Source organism: Lycorma delicatula, chromosome 3 (genome assembly GCF_047948215.1).
Source record: "Lycorma delicatula isolate Av1 chromosome 3, ASM4794821v1, whole genome shotgun sequence".
NCBI lineage: Eukaryota > Metazoa > Arthropoda > Insecta > Hemiptera > Fulgoridae > Lycorma > Lycorma delicatula.
The window spans coordinates 205611705-205632764 of NC_134457.1; the positions used below are offsets into that span (position 1 = coordinate 205611705).

Below are 21060 nucleotides of genomic sequence, written 5' to 3' on the forward strand. Positions count from 1 at the left end.
ACTTGTTTCCAGGGAGTCAGTTTTTTTGCCGCTCTTCCACTAATAGAGTAATTTTAATCGCATTCAATTTCGTATTTAGTCTTCTCTATTCAATACTCCACGTGCTTCTGATAGTGTTTTTCTTATAGAACTCATGTACATGAATCATTATTTCCTGATGCCAAGTCATACAAAAAGCCTTCTGCAGTAAAAATAATACTCCAGCAAACCGTTTACTACTGGTGAAAGTAGTTAGATGCTACTTTCTGAATTGATCATTTGTTCAGTAGTTGAACAATACTGTCGAAATCCTGCTTGATGCGAGAATGAAAAACCTTCTCTTTCTAAAATCCAAACTAGTCGAATGTTTATGATTCCCTCAAAGATTTTCGCAATAGCACAAGTCAAGGAAATAATACGGTAACTATTGGAATCGGTCAGATTTTTATCTTTCATTGAAAATTGAAACAATATATACGTTCTTCCACTGCTGCAGGTACATTTCATCCCGCCATTTCTGATCGTATAATTTAAGAAATGAAAGTTTTATAGCGGTGCTTAGCAGTCTGAGCATGACGTAAGTTATTTGTTTGGACCAGATGTGTATTTCTCATTTTTTCTAACGCTTTCGCAAGTTCGTCAATTATTAAATTGACCACCACCGAAGGGGTGGCTTCGTGAGTTCTCCAGATGTTCTGGAAATATATCTTGATGACGAGTGAAATAGCATTGGTTATAACGTCGACATCATTTTCGATAACTCCATTTATCGCGGGAGGTTTCGTATTATCAGTGAAACTTGTACAATCTGTCTTATCAAACAACCACTTTTCTGAGGGATGTATTTTCATTCAGACAATTGAAATTTGGACTGGAAAATAGTCACTTCCGGTGATCATTTCAAATTTTGAAAATGTATATCAATGCTCTCGATACACTTCTAAATCCTAAATCTATAGAAATCTAAGTTCAATGGATGATTGTCAAACATCCATTGATGTTTCATAACAAAAATTACTCGTTTATATTAGAAGGTAAATTTCTGGTTTTGCTTTGTGGGCAGCCCTTTTTTTTCTCTTTTTTCCATTCTATGAACTGCTTCATGTTCGAAGATTGTATTGTCGGCCGTGGAGCTTCCAGCCTCCGAGTCGGAGACGAAGGAACCGATGGACGAGAACAGACATAGTTCGGCGCTATTGTAAGCACAGACTCAGAGATGGGAACAGAGATAAACCTACCACAGGATTCGCCTCATTAAGAAGGGTTTAGACCACTCTTCTGTTGTTTTAAATCTTCTTTGCGGTTTTGATTCAAAGACCACCTCAGAAGAACATGACTTCAAAGCCTCTTTAGACGGTTCCGCATAAACCGGGTAAGAGCAGTAAGACCCGGGTAAGACCCTCTTAACCGGCTCATCTGACGGGTTATGTAGACGAACTTGAGCTTCAAGTTTGTCTTTCTTCTTGATCTGCTCAGTTGAGCTTTATTCTTACTCGATACATTTAACTGGTGGATGTAACTTGGATGGTCTCGTAGCTTCCTTTTGAGAAAGAGATTTAATTTTATTATCGATGATTCTTTCTATCATAGTAGCCAAATTTGGAGCAAAGTTTCCGAGAAGCTGGTCTGCATCAACAGCTGGATTTAGAATAGTGGTCGCTGCCTGAGGATATGTTATTTTTGTTCTTGGTTTGCGGTTGTTAACAATTTTTTTTAGCCTATAATAACTGACCTCATAGGTTTGCATTTATTGTACAGCTATCTCTTATTTGTAAACAGGACAGTTTCGATCGCAGTCAACGCAGACGGGAGGATCTTTGCACGCTTCTCCTTCATGAGATTCTTGATCACGCACACATATTTGTGATCTCTCACATCGATTCGTGGTCTGGCCAAATCACTTGCACCTAAAGCACTGCATTGGTTGCAGTGCTTTAGGTGCAAGTGCACTGCATTGGTTGCAGTGCTTTAGGAGCACTTTCTCTGGCTAGGAAGGTCTATTAAAAATTTATGTTAATGGTTTATGAGAATTGAAGATAGAACTTGGCCATGCCTTTTTATTTTCAGCTTTCGGCACTCTATTACTCATTACGGTGACAACTCCTTCACAATTTCCTGTTCAGAACAATTAAAAAAATCTCGACAAACCACAACATCCTGTGAGGTACTGAAAGTGCTGTGACAATCGCCCCTTACAGTAAACTCACTTATTTTGCTTAAAGCAAGAATTTTCTGCGACTGGATATCGTTGATTGCCTGGAAGTACAGACCACGGAAACATTTTCGTATTTTTTTTACTGGGTCATAAGGAAAACTAGTTATTTCACAAGCGATAAAAAAGGGCTTACCCTCGCAAAATTACTATCTTCCTTTGTAATCACCAGGTACTTAGGTCTGGGTAAACTGTTCTTGATAGGAGTTCTCTGCAGACTCTTCAAATCACTACAAATTCTTCCTGAATCCAAACTCTTCTTCCGGCTCGCTTTCGGTCATATCGCTGGTTCTAAGAGAACGAGGGTGTTTACATGAATCCTCTGCCACTATAAATTGTTCAGATTGCATTATGAATTAATCCCTTTGTAGCAAGAATAGTCACTGGGGTACATCCCTCTCTAGGGGTAACAACACTAGAGGATCGAGTCGGTATTCCGTTGGTACCGGCATATGTTTTGACAGAGAGTGGACAGGTACTCCACACTGACTCCAGGCCCTTACTTACCGAAGCATTCAGGACTCTCATGCACCGACATATAAGGGCACCTTACTACACGCTTAACATTGCGAGGGGCATTCAGACAGCGGAAGGTAACATTTCCCTGTTACACTTGAAATTACATCATCCCTGACTACCACATCGCCACTTCAAAAGATAGATAAGTCCATTTCCAAAAATGTTTTTAATTGTTGACGATTTGCAGGTGGCTGAAAAGTTCTGTCCTTATAGTAAACTGCAGATGAAAATCAGTTCATAAGAAAGTTAACATTTCCGAGAAAAAAACTCGGAGCCACGTTAGCCAGCTATATATATTGTACTTATGTACAGCTGTTCCTGTCCTGTACGTGAAACGTAGGTGGTATATTCCGGACGTGGAGATAATCTACCTCAGGGCACAATTCAATTATTATTATAATTATTATTGTACAAATATATTGCTTAATTTAACATCTAGTTTACGGAAATGAAATTTTGAAATCAGAAAACAAATATTGTGTAAATCAGTTTAACATTTTCCAAAGAAATGAGAGGAAATTGTCTTATGAAGGGTTGTATTCATTTAAGTGTACTTATACGGTATTAGTATAGCTGATTTTATTGGGACGTAACCAACCAAACAAACGAAAGCAAAACGAAATAGTAGTAATAATAACAGCAATAAGAATAAAGAGCTAATAATATTAAGAACCTTATTTCATTTTACTGCTATCTTAAAATTAAATGATAAGTAAAAGCAATTAGAAATTTCACAGTTCAATCAGAATGTAATCTAAAATTTAATACCTTGATTTTATATCATTTTATTTTATTAATTCTTCTGTTATATTACTTTAGTGGGCATAGCATTTTTATTTATAATAAAATATTGAACAAAAAATTATTTGCAAAGGATTTCCTAAAATATTATTCGATTAGATAAATTTAAAAAATAAATTCAGCTAAAACCATGGTAACAAAACAAAATTAAAGTATAGTTTATATTTTGTAAATTAAATCAATACGAATGATCAAATATATAAATATATTTAATTAAAGTAATTCTTTTACTATGATAGTTGAGACTATAGAAGTATTCTTAGCGAGAGAATTCATTGGGCTACAAATAAATGTGTCATATTTTTAAATGAAACATCTATTTTAACTGCTCATTAACTCTTTTCGCACAGATTTATGCAATAGCGGGTGATCACAGACTAGATAAGTTCCCTTCTGATCAATTGCTCAACAGCGGAGCATCTCTGCATCGTGAAGTGAGTCGGCTGACTTCATTTGGATGACTACAACGGAAGTTGGTTATAACCGGGTTTTAGGCATGATTAATCCCCTGACACAGCTACAGTTGTGAGACTGAAAAAACTCCGTTGCTTTGTCGTAGCCCTTACTTGAATACGGGTGGGTTTTTTCGCAAATATTGGAAGAACATGCTGAATTAAAGCTTGATGATTATTTCGGAATTTTTGGCTGAACCGCACTATATCTTATTTTGCAGCCATAAGAACATGTGAATAACATGAAAATATTCTGCGGGGTACAAAAATGATACCTACCACGAACATGGGTAAACGCAGTCATAGGTAGGCAGGTAATAACGGGTTAACACAAGGGTGTTACCCTTATGGTATTAAGAACTCCATTCAGTTATTCGTCTTCTATACCAACTTCTGCACAGAAGAATATAAGGGAACCAACCATACCTCTTCCAGGCTAGTGATAAAGAATTTGCATTACGTTTTTCTAGATGAAGCTTTATTCGAATGGGAATAGCTTTAAAACATTATCTTCTGAGAAAGCAACAAACTCCATCACTGTCTGTAGAAAATGTAATTTTTACTGTTCTATCGTATCAACTGATTTGAATTTTTTATTATATATATTATTTTTTTAAATAACATGTCATTTAGATGACAGGAAACAGTTTCAAACATTATCATGAAGCAATGAATTAATAATCCCACATTTTTAAAAGGAAAATTCCTACATATTTTTCTCCTTTTTTTATTATTGCAGTGTGTCGATTGTAATTTATTTTTTATTGTTATAAATGAGTTATGTGAAAGCAAACAATTATTGTAATTTATTTAGCGGCCAGGTTTTTAGAATATATTATTTAATAATTTTTTTTCGTTAAAAAAGTTAAAAATTTTTGTGGTTCTTAATTAATGATTCATTAATTTTAAGATGTAACTGATTCTAGAAGTCGTATAACTTTTTTTTTTTATCAAATACGATAAGGTAATAAGCATAACATTAAGAAAGAACTGTCATAATGTAAAAATTACTTTCTAGGTTTTTGACGAGGAAGGGATAATTTTTAAAATGTAACATACGAGGTGTGGGAGAAAAGTAATGAGATTGGTAACACTGCGAGCGATCTGGCAACGCTGTCTAACGGTCTGTGCTACCGGTTTGTTCATCCCTTCCGCATGCTCGGTACGAGTTTCAACTCCGTTCAGCCAACACATTATTTTTGACAGCGCTACCAGTGAAGTTGTGTTTTTCTTGTGTGTTACGAAAATGGAGCGTCGGAATTTAGAGCAAAGTTGTGCAATCAAGTTTTTTGTTAAACTTAGGGAATCCGCAAGTGTGACCTTTGGAAAGTTGAAACAGGCCTATGGGGAACATTGCATATCAAGAGCACAAGTTTTCCGCCGGCATAAATCATTTTTGGAAGGCCGAGAACACGTTGAACATCAACCTCGCTCAGGGAGACCTTCAACTTCAAAATTGGACGTGTGTGGGGTTCTCGTGAGATCAAACAATAAGTATGATGAGTGAACAGTTAAATTTAAAGACTTTCACCGTACATTAAATTTTGATAGACGATTTGGACAGGTGAAAGATTTGAATTGGTGCCGAAAAACCTCGTAACGGAACAGAAGGATAATCGAAGAAACGTGTGCGTTGATCTTCTTGAGAGGATTGACAATGACCAAGAATTCTTCAATCGTGTGATCATAAGTGATGACTCCTGGATATTTCAGTACGTTCCTGAAACAAAGCGACAAAGCGCAGAGTTGCACACTCCGTCATTTCCACGACCGAAAAAATGTCGGATGAGCAAATCAATGATCAAAACCATGCTGATTTACATTTTTGACAGTAGGGGCATCGTGTGTAAAAAATTTGTTCCTCCAGGACAAACTGTCAACCAAGAGTTTTACAAAGGTGTCCTTGAAAGGCTCAGGAAAAGAGTTATTCGCGTGAGACCAGACATTACAGACAAGTTGATACTTCATCATGGCAATGCCCCGTGTCACACGGTCATTTCCATCAGGGAATTTTTGACCTCAAAACGCATTCCTACGGTTCTTCAAGCCCCCTATTCACCTGATTTGAGTCCTTGTGATTTTTTCCTTTTCCCGAAATTGAAACATGTCTTAAAGGGACGTCATTTTGAAACTCTGAAGAACATTCAAAAGACTGCGACCGACCAGTTAAAAGCCCTACCAGTTGAGGGCCTTCCAGCGCTGCTACCAGGAGTGGGAACAACGACTCCGCCGGCGTATAGCTGCCCAAGGAAACTAATTTGAATATTGTTGTTTGCAAAAAATAAAAACTTTGGTAAGTAAAAAGTCAGTCTCATTACTTTTCTCACACACCTCATATGCTGAGAAAATTCAGCAACATTTTGTTAATTTTTACTATATTTTAATGAATGAATTTAAAAAATTGATAGGCATATTTACAAAATATGTACATTAATACGTATAAATGATTATGCATATTTACGGTTTGAGTACTATACAGTGAATATCGTTGTACTTTGGTGGTTGGGGTCCAATTAACCACAAGTTTCAAGATTGGTCAGCCTGAGTCTATACAATACTACACTTCATTTACATGTCATACATCTCATTGGGCGATAGGGAAGGGGTTGCTTATTTTTCACTAATTGAACAGACTGTAACGTACACATTCAGTGAAAAAATATTCACGAAAAATATATAAACTTCTTATTATGTTTATTACATTAGTATTTTTTATTTATGTTGCGTAAAAGTGATTAATATCTAATGTGTTTGAACAGTAATGTTACATGTTGTTAAATGTAGTCTACAGTAATGAAATTATGATAGTTAAGTCAATCTTTTCTTATATTTTTCAAAGAATTACATAATTAATTCTTCTTTATTATATTAATTTTAATTAGTTTTATTAAATAAAATTATGTTAAGACAACATATTTAATTAAATACATGATATTAAAATTGAGTTTCAACTGATATTTACTATAGTACCTGTCAACAATACCTACGTGATTATGTTTATATAGTGAGGGCAATTAGCGTTATATACCCACAAACAAATCCATTTTCCATTATATTGATTTTAGTAGACATAACAATATTGTAATATGAAAATAGTACATAAATAAATGTTATGATTTTATTCACGGATTTATATATATTTACTTAATTTTACCGGACGATGTAAAATAATTTCTGTTTTTATTTTATAAAATAAAATAGTAGCTAGTGAAAATTTTACAATTAGATTGCACTGTCTGATAATTTGAATACCAAATGAATATAAATTTTTGTATACATATTTATTCCAGTTGTTCAATAACAGAAGAGTTGATTAGTTCAAAATTCTCTTGTGTTGTGCAGTAATATGAATAAAAAATACTTATTGCTTTTATTAAAGAGTAGTCCACTACATTTCAAAATTTTATTACTAAAAAAATATTTTACGATCGGGCATAATTTTATATATATGTACCTAAAATATAAATGTAATATCCGAGTAAAAAATTTACCTTTTGTGACAAATTCATTATCAATTTTTTTTTTTGTATATCAGTGTTATTAAAATATTTTACACTTTCTTATATGGTTAATAGATTTTGATATTTATTTAATTTATATGATTTTTTATACGGGAATGTAAGTATAAAATAACAAATTTCCTTAAAATTTTATTTATTGACATAATAATATTTATAGAAATTAAATACATTTTCGTTTTTTAAAACATATGTACATGAAATAAAAAACCGTGAGTGATTCATAATAACGCCCATCAAAATCTAGGGAAGATAAATTGATAAAAATTTGTGCACACGATTTTTTACGGTGATAATGGAAACAAGAAAATTTGAATTCAAAAAAGATTGACGCTCAGAGAGGGATTTAATTGAAATCTCTAAAAAAAACGAATATGTATATTTATATACATTTATGTATATAAACGTTTTACATATACATTTTAATGGAAACAACTAAAGTCGATCCTTAAACAATCAAAAATCATTCTCAAAAATAAATATTACAACATTACAATATAGTTATCAAAACACAAAGTTTATAGGCAGCAGTATATTTAACCTTTAATAGGAAAGAAACGTAATCCAAGAAATAGGAAAGAAAGAAAGTAAAATATTAATGAAAATCCTAGGATCCAAGGCAGTAAATAATAATTTGAATGTCATCTTAGATCGAACAAAGAACTTTATAAAAAAATCGAACTGTAAACCACAATTAAAATAAGAAAATTAAAATTTTAATTCTATGGAATACCTACTACCTATTATGTCTAAGATATTGGAAAAGGTATTCCTTAACAAGTAGTCTCATGTATTACAGTAGAGGTTGGCAACTTTTTTGTCAGTAAAGGCGCAAAATAAATTCAAAATTTATTGGGGGCACCACACCATTATTACACAGTAAGCATATACATTTGCCTTTAGTTAAATCTCTCTCAACTAATGAGTTTTTTGGCAAAGAAATACATTCCTGTTGTTCCTCAACCACCTTATTCACCTGACTTGAGTCCCTGCGACTTTGTCCTGTTCCATACTTTAAAAAAAACCTCAGAAGATATCATTTTGGAACAGCAGAAAACATAATAAAAAAATGTAACTGAACATCTGAAGAATATTCCAGTTTCTGAGTTCCAACACTGCTATGAAGAATGGGAAAACCATTTGAAGATTTGTGTGGCTTTCCAAGGAAACTATTATGAAGGTGATAGAATCCATGTATAATTGGATTATAAATAAAAGGTTTCTCTGAATTAGTCTCATTACTTTATTTTCAGACCTCATATTTGCTGATACTGTTACTCTAGCTGGAATTAGGTATGAATTAGACAAAATTAATGTTCTAGATTTATTTCTAAGGGAGAAAAATGATTTTTTCATAGGCAAGACTAAAAACTAAGGTACAGAAATGTGCAAAAAGAAAAATAATTTAAAAAGGGCAGAAACCTTTTTTTAAGCAATACGTAAAATGATAAAGCATGGATGCAAGAAAGATAACATACACAGCAAAAAGCTCAAATCAGGAGAGCTTTCATCCGAACACAATTTTGATATAAGTAGACAGAGAAATCATAATACAACAAAACAAGAGTAGAAGAGCAAAAAAAAAATTATAAGTTACACCAGAATGGTGAGAATTTGGTAGGTAATATTTTTTACGAAAGGAATAAACCAATATAAAAAATACAAATTTTAAATAATTTTTATATTTGTTAATAGTAACACATTTTTGAAGGTACTGCATTTACAAATATCCCTATTCTTAAAAAAAATTATGGGAGTTGTAAAATAAAAACTTAATTTCAAATTTTGACATATAATTGAATACACAGTTGGTATTTTTTATGCAGTTAACGTTTCCACTAGAAAATAAAGAATGAATAAATATGGTAATATCTTCCTTCTATTTCACGGTTCACATGGCTTAATTGATTTTAGTAATGAACAAGGTGGAATCAAAAAATTATAAGAACTTTTTAATTCTGTGCGCTATCTCTTCAACTGAGTATATCCTTTTTCCAAATTATGGCAGGACTGTCTATAATGAATATCAATATTTTCAACTGTATTAGATCTGTAGTTCAAATTTGGCAGCTGAGTAATTAGGACATATTTTATTAAGAGCAACTAACCTTGTCTGAAAATGATGAAACAAAGGTTTTGCTTTAAAAATGGAATAAAGTGAAATTGGGTGGTAAAGATGTTAGAGAAAGCTTTCGGCAAGCACATTATCTCAACACCAAGAGTTTATAAGTGGCGCAACAGTTTCAAGAAGGTCGTGAAGACAAGAGGATGAGATGTCATAAAACATTAACAACTAATGAAAAAGGGCATTATGATCAATAATTGTCAAATCATTATTAAAGAAGTTCCTGAAGATATGGGTTTCTCTCATGGCTTGCGTGAAACATTTCTGACTGACATTTTGGCTATGAAACAAGTATCTGCAAAATTTGTTCCAAACTTTTTAATTTTTACAACAGCATCTCAGAACAATTGTTAGCTGACTGGTAATGATTCAGAATTATTCAATTATACACCACAAATGGTGACAAAATGTTAAGTAATAATGAAACAAGGTCCAATCCTCTCAATGGAAGCTTCCTGAAAAAATAAGACCAAAAAAAGAACGGCAAGTTTGATCAAATTTTAAGCGTTTTATTATTTTTGTAATACAATAGCATCATCTAAAATGAATTCTTACTACTAGGTTGTATGGTCAACAAACAGTATTAATAATTAAACACTATATATGCGAAGCAATCCGAATAAAATGATTATAGGGAAGAGGGCAATATCAATGTAGCAGATTAAGTAAATATAATCTATCTTAGCCAGTTTTATGTATATATATATATTTCAAAAACAGTTAAAAATTAACTATTAAAAAATGTAAAATTTTAAATGAAGATGACATCAACTGAAAGAGCAGTACCAATAACTTTTTAAAATTTCAAAGAAAAAAGCATATATATAAATTTTACAAGCAACCTATATTACAGTGAAAATGTTTGTAAGTAGTATTTTATAATAATAAAACATTCAGAACTTATAAGAATTTGAATGACAACAGATGCACCCCCTAGACTATAGTTCTACCAATTACTGAATTCAAAAAGTCATGTCTCAAGAGCTCTTAAAAAAAGCCATCTATGGGGAATATAAGGGCACAATAAGGAATTATTCTTAACTAAAACATCTTGGATTTTTTTTACTACTAGCATTATCATGGTACAAAATCTAAGAATTAGTTGCCCTTTTTTGATCTTTGTTTGATTTCCCTCAAATGAATGGTGTAAAACTGCTTAGAAACAGTATAAGCTTTGTTGACCAACCCACTGGATTGGCCTAATGGTGAACACATCTTTGCAAATCAGCTGATTTCAAAGTTGAGAGTTCCAACGTTCAAATCCTAATAAGCAGTCACTTTTATACGGATTTGAATACTAGATCGTGGATACCGGTGTTCTTTGGTGGTTGGGTTTCAATTAACCACACATCTCAGAAATGGCTGACCTGAGACTGTACAAGACTACACTTCACTTACCCTCATACATATCATCCACATTCATCCTCTGAAGTATTACTTGAAGGTGATTCCCAGAGGCTAAACAGGGAAAAAAAGCTTAGTTGACTTGAAGGCTTTGTGGTACGATTTGATAACCGACATTGTAGTTGTAATAAAAAAAATAAAATGAACCTTAACATTTGATCAAACTTGACATGCTTTTTTTGTTTTTTGTTTTACAGGAAGCTTTAATTCTGATGATTGGACCTTCGTTCGGATATCATAACTGATATCGTCAATCCTTATGACACGTCTGAGTAATTCTGAATCATCAGTAATGTGACTGAAATTGTTCTACAATGTACAATGTGGTAAGCGAGCTCTGATATTATTAGAATATATATATATATATATATATATATATATATATGTATGTATGTATGTATGCATATATATATATATTTTTTTTAAAAATGAAATAAACTTAAAAATCTGACTAAACCTATTCGAAAGTTCGCATAAAATCCGGGGCTTTTCATGTATTAACACACATAGACACAAAAGCATGATTAACTCTAGTCAGGTCAAACTGGGCTCAGGTTAATCAAATTTGTTGACCAAGACTTTGTCTCTTTGTAGTTAAAATGTAGTAGGGTTTTAGGCAAAAAATCATAACATAATTTTTGTTTTCTTTTTATATTTATTATTATTTTAAAATATATTGTCTTTTATTATTTATATTTGCTAAAGTAGAGGTAATAATAATTTTTTTTTGTCTTCAGTCATTTGACTGATTTGCTGCAGCTCTCCAAGATTCCTTATCACACAATTTTTTCCTTCTACCTGTCCCTCCAATATTAAAGCGACTATTCCAGGATGCCTTAATATGTGTCCTATAAGTCTGTCTCTTCTTTTAGCTATATTTTTCCAAATACTTTTTTCTTCATCTATTTGCCGCAACACCTTTTCGTTTGTCACTTTATCCTTCCATCTGATTTTTAACACTCTCCTGTAGCACCACATTTCAAAAGCTTGTAATCTTTTCTTCTCAGACACTCCAATCGTCCAAGTTTCACTTCCATATAAAGCGACGCTCCAAACATGTACTTTCATGTTTCAAGATTACTGTCTGAAATCTTGTTTTGCCGGTGCTATTCGGCATTTTATATCGCTCCTGCTTCGTCCATCTTTATTAATTCTACTTCCCAAATAACAAAATTCTTCTACCCCCATAATCTTTTCTCCTCTTATTTTCACATTCAGTGGTCCATCTTTGTTATTTCTACTACATTTCATTACTTTCGTTTTGTTCTTGTTTATTTTCATGGGGTAGTTCTTGTGTAGGACTTCATCCATGCCATTTATTGTTTCTTCTAAATTCTTTTTACTCTCAGCTAGAATTACTACATCATCAGCAAATCGTAGCATCTTTTCTCCTTGTACTGTTACTCCGAATATAAATTGTACTTTAACATCGTTAACTGCTAGTTCCATGTTAAGATTAAAAAGTAAAGATTAAAAACTGTTAAATTTTATTAAGCAATCGGTTTTTTCCCGCTTAGGTTTACAGGAAAACTTGAATTTTCGTAAATTAAAACTTGCTAATATTTCTATTTAACCTGTTAGAAATTTCTCTGAAAACGTTATTTTTTTATTTGATGCTTTATAATTAAAGGGAAAACTGGTAATTGTAGGCAATTTTTTTTTTTTTTTTAGATATATTTGAGTTAATTTCAAAAATGTATGTCATAAAATATAAGAAACGTAAAATCCACCTTTAATCAACTTTTCCCTATTAGGGTTTGTTAAAAGTGAACCCTAATAGGGATGTAATTTTGGAGAAAGGATGTAATAATGGAGAAACATTTTAATTTGTACTGAACCTTAATATTCTATTACTAAAGGTTCAGAAAATAGTGAGAAACTATTGAATTAATTTTTAAATCTCATTAACTCTTTTAGAAGTGAGCTTCGAAAGTAATTCCTAAACTTAATGACAAATTTCAGTATACATGTCAACTAGAAAGAGATGCTTTTTTTCTGAGAAATTGGTTTAGTTTACTTCTTTATCACTCCTGGTATGAGAGAAATAAAAGAGGAAATCTCTTTTCAGCACTAGATCACTAACTTGATGAATAACTCTTTCATATTTCAAGTTTCCATTTCTTCTCGTCACTCCATCTAACCTCTAATTCTAATCTCATAATTCTTCTTAATGAAAATAATATTTTTTTATTATTCCTAAGAATATCCGCTTGGTATATGCTAAGTTTAAAATATCTGTGAGGATGAATAATGAATGATGATGGAGTTAGTGAACGATTCTCATAGATAAATTATAATCCCTAAATGTCAATTTATAATTGAGTATTAAAACACCTCAGGTTGTAGCAGCCTTACGCTCCACTGAGAATGTATTTGCCAATTTTCTAGCTATTCTTTTGAAAATAACACTTTATGTCCCACAAAAACTAAAGGAAGGAATTAACCCAAGGGAGGTGATAGAACTCATTGCGGAAAAAAGGAAAATTCGGAAGAGGTGACAGTACTACATGAATTCTAAGGACAGAACTACTGTTGAAATGTCTGCCCGCATACAAAAGAGGTTATTGAGAACAGTCAGAACCAAATATTTAGAGACTATGTTGAAATGTTATTCTCCTAGGTGAAGAATATTCGTTGTGAAGGGCTACAAGGAGTTTCAAAGAGCCACCTAATGGATGGGCTTGCAGCGACAGCCAAAAGACGGATGTTTACCGCACACCTATGCACTTTATTCAAGTACACGATTTGAAAGATGTTGATGAAGAGATAGATCTTTGAGTTCCAATATAGCCACTTCCTCTATACTTCCCGTTGTTCCCCGTTACAGCTGCGGAAGTATTGCGACAGAATGGTAAATTGAAGTGATTGAATAAGGTTCCAGGATTTGATTTGGTGACTGATTGCTTTATATAACCTACCTGTTCAGTGCGATATTTCGGACCACATAATCTCCCTTGAAATGGAAGGTATCGCAGGTCACTATGGATTTGAAGCCAAATAAACCTGAAAATGACGTATCTTCGTACAAACCTATATAACCTAGCTTCCTATCCTTTCAAAAGTTTTTGAAAGGCTGTTCCTTCAAAGATTATGGCCAGTCTTAGACGTGGGTAACGTTATACCTGATCACCAATTTGGCTTCGAAGGCGGCCATTCATTCTTCGATCAGGCCCAGAATTTTTAGTGTAAAAATGGCTGCCTAGAAAGAAAGAAATACTGTTACGACAGCTTTCGTAGACGTTTAACAATCATTCGACAAAGTTTGGCTTCTCGGTCTTCTTTTCACAAAGTTAGATAACGTCAAAAAAATAATTTAACATAAAAACCAAATAATTATATAAATAAAAAAATATTTATTTTTAGAGTTTGAAGAGATATTATTTATTTTAATTGTTTTATTATAGCAAAATATACAGTGACATAAATATATTTGTAATCAGTGAGCCTACTCATTATTTCACCCAATTTATAGGAAACAAATTTCCTGTATGTCGTTTCCATCTAGAAAACAACGAGGAGGATAATGGTCGCTAAACTCACTGATGTTATTTCATTGTATAAGTAAATATAATGGGGTATCTAATCAGTCTCACTTTGGAACATTAAACAGTACTGAATGAAACATTTAATTTTTATACAAAGTTTGGGATGAATTCGACTACCCTGTTGATATCTGTCGTGTTACATAAGGTGCACCCATTGAACATTTATAAATAAAAACTTAACGAATTCTTCTATGTAATCATGAAAGTAATCATCTCAACTCTTAAAAAATTAATGTTTAATAAGTTATCGAAAGTGTATATTTTATTTGTTATCACTCTGTATTATAATGACATGATAGGCTTATGTGGCTTTCAAGGCTATTAACCAGATAACAAAATCTGCCAGATACATGAAGTAATATAAATAATAAAAACTATTCACATATCAAACAAGACTATATTTAAAAACAAACATAATTCAAATGAAATTTGATATCCAAAAATTATTAATAGTCTACCTAAATATTGAAAATAATTTAATAAATTTTTACAAAACAAAAAATAATCAAATGTATCATCCTTAAACTTTTTATGAGAAAATACATAAAAAGCAGCAACATTATTGTTATTTTTTACAACAATATATAATAAATATATATATATATATATATATCATAAATATCTTTAAATATCTATATAATTTTGATTCTATGAATATGTTGAATATTAAAAACGATCAGTTATTCATATTAGTTTTTAAAAATTTCAGTTTATTTTTATACTTTTCTAAAGGTATTGATTCTAATTATCCTATAATATAATATTTTATTTTATCTATTTAACTTCATAAAGAGAATAATACCTTGAACTACATGCAATTTTAATCTTTTTATATGGATAAATACATTAAAGTTTTGTATTGAAAGAATTTGTAATTTATAAATAAATAGAATAATTTAACCGGGTTTACTTGCAGATTTTACAAACAACAATAGGCTATTTACAAATTGTTTCACTTACTACGGAAGTGCTCAGTAGCTTCCTTCTAACCTAGCGATTCCTAAAGGCTTATTTCGTGACAAAAGATAAAAACTAAAACAACTATTATCTACTATTAAGTAGTAATGAACGGAAAGGATTAGCCATGAAATCATTCTATTCATGTAAATAACGTTTTCTTATCTACGGTAAAACACGCACCTTAAATTCAGGTAAATATTCTTTTAGCATTTCATAAAAACTGGTCACTTATTAAATAAACTGAAGTGTACTAGATAAGATAATTGTATGCATATTATTAAAAGAGAAGTTTTTTTTTATCTGTAAAAACAGAAAACTGTTTGATAAGAGCCACTTTCAATGTATAATGCTGTATATAAATTTCTGGTATTTGCTACATACAACCAACTTGAGGATAAATGTACGATATATATTATATTTACTGTTTTTATAAAACCTCTTTACATCAAAAATTCTTTGTCAATTAACATATATAGAAACAAAAATTCAGGTCCAAAAACCAAAGAAGGTATGAAATTATTAATACCTACCGAAAAATTTGTAAAAATATTATTTACGAATGTATTAAAAAGTGGAGATTATATTTTTCCGAATGAATACGTTAAAAAAGTTTCTGATTTTTACATCAGAAATAACGGTAACAAAACTGGTCCATGGAGACAAAATTGAATTATAAGAAAGTGAATCGAAAAATCTTTCTCACTATTATATATCATAATTTTTTTTTTTAAGGCCGCAATGGACCACCAAGCCTTTTTTGCCGATCTTTTGGCCTTTAAGTTCTTAGCTTTTACTTTCTCCCAATATTTAGTCATTCTTAATGATCTTGCTTTACGATCCTCTTCTGAATAAACCCTTTTTGTATAATTAAAAGTTCTTACTTTAAAGTTGGTATTCGGATCTTTAATAACAAATTTTAATTTTTCGGATTTATTAAGTAAATATTCGTAAGTCAAATTAAATTTTTGCATGTCTTCTTTAATTTCTTTGATCCATAATGGCGGATTTTTTAAAGTCCAAAATTGATCGATAATTCTCTTAGTAATCCTATCAAGTGTGCACAATAAGAAATTCGCTTCTGTTTCATAGTATCAATTAAAGATTCCAAGTTTTCGTACAGAAATTTATTAGGCAATAATCTTTACTGATTTTTCGTGTTTATATTTTTTTGTTCATGCAGGTTCTAAGAATCCTGCGTTCAACATTAAGCAAAGGTTCAGTCCTATTTTTCTGATTTAATCTAAATAAAGTCTCGCTCGCGTAAGTAATTACTGGTTTAACCATAGTTTTGTAATGTCTAATTTTAGTGTTAATCGAGAGCGATTTTTTGTTGTAAGTGTTTTTGGTTACCTGTAGCACTTTAAATAATTTATTAAGTCTTTCAGTCCAATTTTGTTTTTCGTTACAATTACAAGTAATGATCTCTCCAAGATATTTAAATTTTTCTACAAGTTCTACTTTGTTTCCATTAATATTTACAGAATTAATAACTAAAGGATCTATAGCCATCATTTTATATGATAACTAAATAATTGAATTTATATTTATTCTCCGAGGTTTCCCTGAAGGAAGAATTTTCAATCTATATTTGAAAACAATAGAAAAAAATTTAATTTATTAACATATAGGTCAAATTAAAATTATTTTACACGGTTAATTTTTCATTTTAAATGAAAGTCATTTCATTTAAAATATTACAGTTTTCATACATTTTCATTCGATTGCTTTGTAATTGATTTAAAAACCTACTTTAAAAAAATACGGTACACAGTTAAGTGGCATTTTTACATTTGAATAATATAATAAACTTTTATTTAAATAATCTCTTCATCATTTAGAGGAAAAAAAATCTTTGACCTCCTAGCCTTCTCAATAAATGTTTCATTTTCTATTACTCTCTACCACTTATCTCTACCTTGGACTACCAGTTTTCCTTTAAACTAAATGTATTAACTATACACATCCAATTATTAAGATTTTGTTTTACAATAACTTGTTTGTAAAATCGTGTTTTTCAATGCATATTCATACAAGTAGAGATTGTTGTAAACAATATTTGACAATCGCACACAAAAGGCTATAAACGTTTTAATAGATCTTTATTTAAAAATAAAAGATCACCAGCAGTATTGCAGATTGACAATTAATCAAGTGATATACCAGGAATATATTTTTTACGTGGATCGTAATCGCGGGAAATTTTCATTTATGTTATATGTATTATAATGTTCCAATGGTACAACACTTTTTTTTATAATTTGTTTAGCATTTAGATACAAAATCTTTTTCAGCAGCATTGAGTATATTGAATAATAAAGTCAATACCATTTTAGTAAAAATAAACCGATAAGTTTAATCGAAGTAGTTTTAATTTCAACATTACCGGAAAACAAATCACCATTACGAATTTCTTGGATTTGATAGTTTTTATTCTAATTTTTGCTAAAAACATTCCATTTAAACGAATTTATTTTATTAATTGGGAGAAGAAATCATGAATACCATTTTTCAACTAAAGAGATATGTTTCTTTAGACCGAATACTTTTGAATTATGATCCACCATTAACAGTTAAATTATTTTCAATATTCTTCATATTGTTAAGTATATTCTTTTATTTAAAAACTGACTGAAACAAATCAATCACTTTGCTATTATTGAATACTGCTAAAAAGGTTACGCTTAAACTGATAAAAAGAACTTGCAATTTTTTTGCAGTTTTTAAAGTAGAATAATTATTTGCAAGGCCGTCATACGATCTTATTAACATTCAATAAGCAGCTGTCTGGATATTCAGCCCTGAGAAGATAATACTATTGATAACAGGTAGAAGAATACTTTCTAGATCACGATTATTATATGATGTACAACTTAAGATAATCATCACCTCGGACGATAAAGATAACGATAATAACAATAAGCAAGAAAATTTATTTTAATCAACCTCGAACAATATGAACCAATTACATTTCAAGTAGTTGCCAATAGAGATTAAGGATAACAAAATCAGACGCGATCGTTCTTCTTTTTGTGAATCCACGATCCTCTACTGTCTTGAGCGCTCTGGTACAGAGCTTTTATGTGTTATATTTCCCCAATTTTATAGAAGGTACTCGTTTCTTATCTCTGATCCAAAACGTCATTTAGTTAAAGTTTTTGATTTGCAGATAGCAATCGGATTTTATTTTTGTACAAGATTGGTTGATATCGTTTCTTGGTATTGTGATGATTTTAATTTTTCGTAGAAATCAGCATGATGCTGCATAGAATTCAACCTATTTTATAATATTTTCAACCATATTAAAATATCCAAATTTTTAAGTGAAATGTTTATAAACATATTCAATTTGAATTAATCAAATTATTTCAGTAATTTAAACATTATTTACAGTATTTGAAATTTTTCTATATTCCACTTTTCTATATATATTTATATTTTTCTATATCGAATGTAAAAAGAGTTGAATAAGTAGAATGGATAAAAAAGTGTATTGTAAAAAGTAATAATATGGTAATTATATATTACCTGACTCAGAATTGATGACTGATCAACTTCGCAATAAAACCGGCTCGATAATAATCGATCACGAAAACCTGAAAAAATAAAAGAAAAGAATTTATTGTAATTTATTTATGTTTAAGTTAAACTATTAACATTTAAGCCGACATACATTATAGCTGAAATATATGGGATTCTTTCAGATACAAGTTTAATCTCTTATTCGAAAATAAAATCTTTAAATTAAAAAGACCTTTCCTAGAAGACTTTTTCAGGATTTCCTTTTATACTTCTTGCTTATAATTTAAACGTTTGTATTTTAAGACAAATTTGCCAGTAGAATTTATATCCCGTTAAATATTACATTGGTAATCATTTTAGCAAATATTCTTTAAAATTATTTTCTAATGAAAACTAAATAAAATAGTTTCGTATATTATTCGTTTTGTTAAAAATTTTCTGATCATGTTAGTCAAAAAAAGAAAAACATTTCAACACAAAAAATATGACTGGTTTATTTTTAAAAATCTGAAGCTAACAATTTGATTCACATCTAGTTTTTGGGTTAAAATAATTCTTCCGCTCAATTAAAATAAAAATTACTAATTTTTTTATGTTCCAATCTCCAGAGGCATTTCCTGTAAAAAAAAATCTAAATCAGTTTATTTGTTTAAAGTAAAGCATGAATTTAAATATAATCAAATAAAAGAATCGAATCTAAAATCTTCATTTTTTTTAAGTTGGTTAAATAATTTACAAACTGATAATTTAACATTTCTGGCATTTACGTAAATCATAAAAAATGTATTCCTTCATTGATAACGATTAAATTATTTTAATCATTAATTAGTTACTATTACGAAAACAGTTACTTTTGAAAAAAAATTAGAATCGTTATAGAAGAAAAATAATGTATCTAAATTTTCGTTGAATAAAATTAAATTTTTTTTTTTTAATTAATAATATACGGTTACATTTTTGATTAAAGTTGAAAAATGTTCTTATTCTGAAAACAATGAATACATTTAGAAAAGTAAAGAGTTACTAGATACCATGACAGTAAGATGATAATAATACATTCGGATTTGTATAAATTCTACCACATATATATCAAAGACAAATATATAGACCGTTTACCACCAAGAGTGCAGAATTTAATAATGCTTCTTAGCTTACGCTTATTATTTTTAAATAACGCTTTCGAGGTTTTCCCTCATCATCAGTTAAACTTTTATTTTTTTCTCAAATCAAATTAAATTCAAACATAAAAATATGTAGTCAAAATATTAAAAACATAAAGTAAAATATTTTTAAAAAATTTTTTAACTTATAACTAAATTTATTTAAGTTTAACTGATGATGAGGAAAACCCTCGAAAGCGCTATTAAAAAAAAAATAATAAGCATGAGGTAAGAAGCATAATTAAATTCTTTACTCTTTTACTCTTAGTGGTCAACGGTTTCTATACTTTTGTCTTAGAGATATTAGTACAGAGGGGAATATGAACAATATAATAACAAAAGAATTGTTTTTGCTGAGATAATATAATATAATATATATATATATATTTTTTTCTTTTTCAAAGATTTAACGGAAGCAAATACCTTAATACACAAACGTAACAGATTGAAAATTAATTGTAGTAAACTAAACGTTCTAGACATTTAACAAAATAGAACCCAATATTCACCAAAAACATATCAATTTATAATTTTGGAAAGCAAGATTTTTTAAGATTCAGAAGAATTTAAAATGTCAATAAATATAGAGATTCAGGGATTATTTCTTTAATAGCAATATTTTCCTGTTATTTTATACATTATTTACAAGTAAAGTTGAATGGAAGTGAAAATAATACTACTAAATTAACTCGGTCTTCATAAATGTTACGGAAGTTTGTTTACATTTCTGAAGGAAAATGGGGAAAACGGATACGCCATGTCGGAACAGAATGAAAGCTTTCTTCATCGAAAATGTTTTATCAAATTCTGATGCATTGAAACTTGGTTATAGATCATTTAAGCGCGGTTTTTGTAGAAATATTGAG

At 30.3% G+C, this 21060-nt stretch overlaps 1 long non-coding RNA gene across 1 annotated transcript in view; it reads right to left on the reverse strand.

The window, feature by feature from the left end:
* Positions 1-19073, reverse strand: part of LOC142321074 (uncharacterized) — a 221036-nt gene extending 201963 nt beyond the window's left edge. The window contains exon 1 of the long non-coding RNA XR_012755566.1: positions 19041-19073. This is a non-coding gene — a long non-coding RNA (uncharacterized LOC142321074). The remainder of the gene's footprint in view (positions 1-19040) is intronic.
* Positions 19074-21060: the final 1987 nt, after the last annotated feature.